The following is a 5410-nucleotide window of genomic DNA, read 5'->3' as shown; positions in this document are numbered from 1 at the left end:
AAAAAATTGGAGCTAGTTGTTGTGGCTAGGTGTCAAATGGTTGGTAGCCGGCTCATTTTATATGAGTAGTCTAGGGTTGAACGAGATGGAGCGAAACACACTCGTTTAGAAATCATGTGAAAAAAAGAAAAGGAAAAAGAAAAGGAAAAAAGAGAAAAAAATGTGTTATGTATGATTGATCAAGAGTGGGCTCTTTAATACTCGAGTTATTAAGTTCTTAGGGGACTTTGTGCCTAGTGACCTAAGGCTTTTATAGTCTGGGATCCACTAACCTAATGCTCGTAACATGGGTATTATTGTATAAGTCTTTTGTGGACCTCACTTATTGCACGGTCAAATAAGCATATTTGTGTTGTTTATGTGTTGTGAATAAAAGTATGAATCCATATAATAACTCTGATATAAAAATTGAAGTGTTGTCAGTCATTTTGAGTTGAGCTTTTATTCTATTTATAACCTTGTGATTGCCTTGATGAGTAGTGAGTCATGATTATTGATCTAGTGGCGATAGTGTATCTGTTAAGTACTTGCACACACGTACGCCTCTAGTTTGTGAATTAATTTGTGAGATTTATTAAACTTCTGCGAATAACTACATTTGTGGAGATGTTGCTTGTTGGTTGGTTAAGTTATTCTATGGGGATCGTTGCATTCATATAGTTTGCATTCATGCATTTTTTTTATTTCTTGTTCTTTGAGTCTGTTTATGTTTGAGGACAAGCATCGGTTCAAGTTTGGGGGTGTGTTAAGTGGCATTTATGTCCACTTAGAACGTCCTATAAAGGCTTGAATTGGTATTTTGTACTCAAGTTATTTGTATTTTTGATGTGTTTTTGTAGTCTTTTTGCATCTCAGGCATATTTCAGGGATCCAGGTGATTTAGCATTGCTTTGATGCTAAAATGGTGTTAGGAAGGTGTCATGAAGATCGCTTGTGCGAAGACCGTCAAGAACTAGTAATAAAAGAGAAGCAAAATCAGAAGTTTTTCCAATAGGACGGCGTGCCCACACTGGGCTAACGCGCGACCGTGCCAGAAGTACAGAAGGTCAGCACGCGGCCGCACCAGGTCAGGATGAAAGAATCCTGATTATCTTATAATTCTAATTTTTGGGCTTCTCATCTGCATGGGCTGCTATATAATGATAACTTAAGATCGTTTTTCAAAAGAGGAGACATAACAGAGCTTATGGAGAGATCGACGAGAAGCCCTATACCACAATTCAAAGAAGGCGAAGAAGACCTAGTTTATTCTTTTGATTTTTTGTTCTAATTTGTAATCTTGAATGCTCGTTTCTTGTTTTGTTCCAGAATCAGATACTAATGATTCATCATCAAATCCTGATGATGATACTGATTCCGAAGCTGATGAGAACATGACAGATTCTGATGTCATGCAAATGGCCGCATTGCTGGTTAAGGGCTTAAGGAGGATGCAATTCAGGAAGTCTAAGAACAACAGAAGCTTCAGGGAGAAGTTCACTGGAGGTGAAAGGAAGTCAACTGAAAGAAAAGATGGAAAGGACTCTAAAACTGGAAAGGTAGACAGGACAAAGATCAAGTGCTACAACTATGATGAACCTGGTCACTTTGTCATAGAGTGCAAGAAAATAAAGCATGATAAAGGAAAGAACAAAGCCCTGATCACATCAAGCAATAATTGGATGGACTTCTCTGATTCTGAAATGAAGACACATGTTATGCACTAATGGCTAGTCTTGATGATTCTGCTTCCTCTGAGTCTAAGGTACCAACTTTTTTCTTCTCTTTTGATATTGACGATATATCTGAGTTGAAATCTATTCTTAAATCTCTGCATGGTAATTTTAAGAATAAGACTCTAGAAAATGATAGAATTATAATTGAAACTGAGATCTTGAAATCTAGAAATGAACAGTTAGAGTCTGACTTAATAAATCAGATTGATTTGAAGAAAGAATGTGAGAGAGGTAAAAATACAGTAAAGATCCTTGAAGCTAGATACGGTATGTGATAAGTGGCATTTTATACCATGTAGAGCGTCTCATAACGTCTTGAATTGATGTCTTGAAATCGAGTATTTTGTGTATTTGATGCGTTTTTCTAGTGTTTTTCGCATTTCAGGGTATAATTTTCTTATATAGGGAGAATTCATCAAATTAAGACTAGGGAAGTGCTTGGAATCAGTTGCGGGGAGTTGTGTGAAGAAATAAGCAAAATTAGAAGCAAAAATATTATTTTTCCAGAAAGGTTGCAGGCGCACGCCTGGAAGGAGCAGGCGCCCGCCTGGAAGGAGCAAGCGCCCACCTGGAAGGAGCAGGCGCCCGTCTGGAAGGAGCAGGCGCCCGTATGGAAGGAGCAGGCGACCGCCTTCTCGGAGGCGCCCGCGTGGAGATTGGAGGCGGCCGCCTGGGTGTGGGAATTTTAATTCTGGATTTTCTAATTTGAGTTCTATCGGGCTTCTGACAGCGCTGTTTCTTGTAGACTATTATATAAACCTATTTGGGAGACGTTTTCACAAAAAGCAAGGAACAAGTAACAACGAGAGAAGATTAAGAAGACCGTTTTAGCATGCAACAATGAAGAAGAGGAAGCATACATTTATCTTGTGATTCTTTTAATTCGTTGTAACAGTGGATGCTAGTTCTCTTTACTCTTTGAACCTTACTACTCTTGTGTCGTACTCTGTTTTTATTAAGTAATTTTTATTAGTTTATATCGTTGTGTTTATATCATGTTTTCATATGAACCCATGGTGACGATGAGTTCTATCATGGGCTAATCGTGATCATGAGGTCAGAGCGGATTTACTATGGATTTCTTTAGTTAATTATTTAATACCTTGGTATGTGGTGATTGTATGATATCTAGCATAGGTTGTGCTTATTCGTCTTATGTGCGTCGTGAACATATAAGATAGCGTGTTAATCTCTTGTGAAGCGACAGTGAATCTTGGGATTTAGAACTTGCCATGCTAGCATAGGTTCATGTATTGTATGCATGATTAGTGGGCAACTCTAACCGTTTTACTTGCCCTGTGTAATCATAATGAATGATTGCGCTTAAATCATTATGTTGTCAAATTTTTTAGACATATAGGGTCTCAAAATTATTGATGCCTATTCAACTTCTATCTTAATTTTGGATGCTTGGTAGAATGGTATCCGTACAACGAAAGTTGGCGTTTATCAGTTTCGTGTTGTTCGATTAATATCATCACCATTACATGCTAGGGGTACTAACAATAACTATTGAATGAAGTATTAATGAAGTTATGATCTAATGTGTGTTTAATATTGATAATTTAAGTGTTTAATTCTCATAGTTAATAGTAGTTAATCAACCTTAATTGTTATTATCTTGACATTGAAGAGTAATCATACATTGGTGAGTAAGTGTTAATTAAATATAATTAATCAGATTCTCTGTGGGAACGAACTAGAAATCATTCTATATTACTTGCTAACGCATATACTTGCGTGATTTAATTAGCACATGCTTTGTGCCCTAACAAGTTTTTGGCGCCGCTGTCGGGGACTCGGTGTTAATTTGTTTAGTTTATGTATTTTCCATCAGCAGTCATTAGGATTCATTGATTAAGACTTGTTACTTACTGCTTCCAGTTGTGTTTCAGGTACTCTAGCGAGCGTTTGTGCAAACACGTTCTCGCACCAGCAAGAGAAATCTTGATACGGCTGAGGAGACAGATTTAGCTCTTGACTTTCCGGAGAAGATAGTTTTTGAAGATTCGGATACAGAGAGTGAGAAGAAAGAACCTGTAACAATGGGTGATCGTATAGTTCCAGCTGATTCAACTCTTATGGACTTTTCTCGACCTAAAATTGATGACATTCAGTCAAGCATCATTCATCCGGCTATTCAGGCCAATACTTTCGAAATCAAGTCGGGCACTATTCAGATGGTGCAGAATTCTGTTTCTTTCGGTGGTGCTGCGACTGAAGATCACAACATGCATATCAGGAATTTTGTCGAGATCTGTAATACTTTCAAATATAATGGTGTTACTGATGAGTCTATCAAGCTGAGGCTTTTTCCATTCTCTCTGAGGGACAAAACTAAGGATTGGTTACATTCTTTACCAGTTGGGTCCATCACTATTTGGGAAGATCTCGCGCAAAAGTTTCTGGTAAAGTTATATCCAATGGCCAAGACTACAGCTATGAGGAGTGTTCTTACTCAGTTTGCGTAGCAATAAGGAGAATCTATGTGTGAAGCTTGGGAGTGCTATAAGGAGATGTTGAGAAAGTGTCTACATCATGGTATGCCTGACTGGATGGTGATCACTAGGTTCTACAATGGTTTGGGGGCCCAATCTAGGCCCATGCTCGATGCAGCTTTTGGAGGTGCTTTGTGGGCCAAAAGCTATACTGAAGCCTATAATCTTATTGAAACTATGGCTGCAAACGAGTATCAAAACCCAACTCAAAGGATGATGCCTGGTAAGGTAGCAGGTATTCTGGAAGTTGATGTAGCTACAACTATTGCAGCGCAGCTCCAAGCGCTGTCTATGAAGATCGATTATTTAACCAACTATGGAGTCAATCTAATAGCTATTGTCTGTGAGCTTTGTGCAGGCTCTTATGCTACATATTAGTGTTCTCTTGTTAATGAATCTGTTCAATATATGAACAATTATCAGCGACCGCAGCATCCTGTGCTAGCTACTTATCATCCTAATAACAGAAATCATCCCAATTTCAGCTGGAGTAATAATCAGAATGCTGATCAACAACCATATCAGCAAGCTGCATGTACACAGTTCAATCCAGCTAGATTCCAGCAACCTCGCAATATGCTCAAAGGCAATCATATCCTCAACAAGGAGGTGCTGCTCCACCTTCTAGTGCTGATTTTGAGGAGTTAAAGCTGTTGTGCAAAAGTCGGGCTATTTCTATCAAGACCTTGGAAAATCAAATCGGTCAAATAGCCAATGCTTTGCTCAATCGTCAACCTGGCACACTTCCCAGTGATACTGAAGTGCCAGGTAGGAAGGAAGCTAAGGACCAAGTCAAAGCTGTCACCTTAAGGTCTGGAAAAGTTGCTGATGCTGAAAAAGCAAAAGATGGAGAAGCTAAAATTGCAGATGAAGAAGAAAAGCAAAAGGAGAAAGAAGGGGAATAAAGGAAGACTATTGTTGAACACACTCTGCCTGAGGGTAATACAGGGGAGAAATAGCTCTATCCTCCACCACCTTTTCCTAAGAGATTGCAAAAACAAAAGCTGGACAAGCAATTTGGTCAATTTCTGGAGGTGTTCAAGAAACTTCATATTAACATACCTTTCGCTGAGGCTCTGGAGCAAATGCCTAGTTATGCGAAATTCATGAAAGATATTCTTTCAAGGAAGGTGAAACTGGATGATCTTGATACTGTTGCTCTAACGGAAGAGTGTAGTATTGCGCTGCAATAAAAGT

At 38.7% G+C, this 5410-nt stretch overlaps 1 non-coding gene across 1 annotated transcript; it reads right to left on the bottom strand.

Annotated features, from left to right (window-relative positions):
- Positions 1-4153: 4153 nt before the first annotated feature.
- Positions 4154-4260, bottom strand: LOC141694429 (small nucleolar RNA R71). The gene has a single exon (XR_012563736.1). It is a non-coding gene; the product is annotated as a small nucleolar RNA R71 (small nucleolar RNA).
- Between the last annotated feature and the right edge of the window lie 1150 nt (positions 4261-5410).

This window comes from Apium graveolens, chromosome 10, assembly GCF_009905375.1.
Source record: "Apium graveolens cultivar Ventura chromosome 10, ASM990537v1, whole genome shotgun sequence".
In the NCBI taxonomy this organism is placed as follows: domain Eukaryota; kingdom Viridiplantae; phylum Streptophyta; class Magnoliopsida; order Apiales; family Apiaceae; genus Apium; species Apium graveolens.
Note: the sequence above shows the minus strand (reverse complement) of the source record. Positions and strands in the feature narration are given on the sequence as shown.